Genomic DNA, 1,314 nt, shown 5'->3' with positions numbered 1-1,314 from the left:
AGCCCACAGGTAAGAAATCTTTGGACACTGCACGAGTGCGTGCAGAACGGTTTCGTCGCTCTGACCGCATCTCGGGCATGTCGGTCCGGTGTGTCTCGAACCGTGTCTGTAAAGCTTATCCCGAACGGGTAATGCTTCTCGATAGCACTGCCAGGCCAGGGATCTCTGGTGGTTGTCCATAGGTCCCGGCCCGAAAGTTGTCCTGAAAAGGCGGGTCAGGTGTTCCTCGTCGACGCCCAGATTCTGCCCGAGATTGTCGTCGCACCTCCCCTCCACTAATCCTCTATAGAACGCTTTTGTGGAATAGATAGATAGATAGATAGATAGATAAGCATGTGTGTATATGTGTGAACTTGTAGACGAGTGCATACATGCGTGTGAGTGTGTGTGTGTGTGTGAGAGAGAGAGTGAGTGTGTGTATGTGTGTGTGTGTGTGTGTGTGTGAATGTACATAAATATTATTCTTATATATTATGCCTTGTGCTTTAGCCAAGAAATTTAACCAGTCATAGGTAATCGATAGAATTTATAATAACAACAACAACAATAACAAGAAAAATGATGGAAGAAGGAAAAAATAAAACCTTTGATATATATAGAGAGAAAGACAGAGGAGGAGAGAGAGAGGAAGATAGAGAGGGGGAGAGAGAGATACACGCATAAATACATACATACATACATACATACATACATACATATATATATACGCGCGCGCGCGAGCGTGTGTGTGTGTCTGTGTGTGTGTGTGTGTGTGCATAAATAATCAATCAATAAAGTACAGACTATAAGCTAATTGCACTGGAGAAAAAAAATGCTTAGATAAGGATAAAACAATAGAAAAAAAAAGAAAAAGAAATATAAACAAAAATATTGAAACAAAACACTTCAAAATTTACTAAAGAAAAAAGAACAACAACAATGATATGGAAAGCATCCCCCATGGACAATAACCTTACAAAAGACGACAGAGAGGAAGTAACACAGTGCGAAAGCTAACGATGGTTTAAAGGTCTCACGTAAAAGAAATGAAAAATCTTGTTTATGCCGCGCGGGACCAACGTTGATTCACAAAGAAAAATATAATTACAAATGTAGCGTAATGAATAAGGCTGCTAACATTAAACATAAAATATGGAATCAACGCAAAGAATCAATGGACTTCATCTAGTCTTATTGTCCAGTTCTTATAAATACAGCTATGGCCCAGTAAACAACTATGATCATTAGGTGACTCGCATGTGTATTGGTATATATATTGGTATATATATTGGTATATATATATATATATATATATATATATATATATATATATAT

This window comes from Octopus bimaculoides, chromosome 5 (genome assembly GCF_001194135.2).
Source record: "Octopus bimaculoides isolate UCB-OBI-ISO-001 chromosome 5, ASM119413v2, whole genome shotgun sequence".
NCBI lineage: Eukaryota > Metazoa > Mollusca > Cephalopoda > Octopoda > Octopodidae > Octopus > Octopus bimaculoides.
This window is presented reverse-complemented; position numbering follows the sequence as displayed.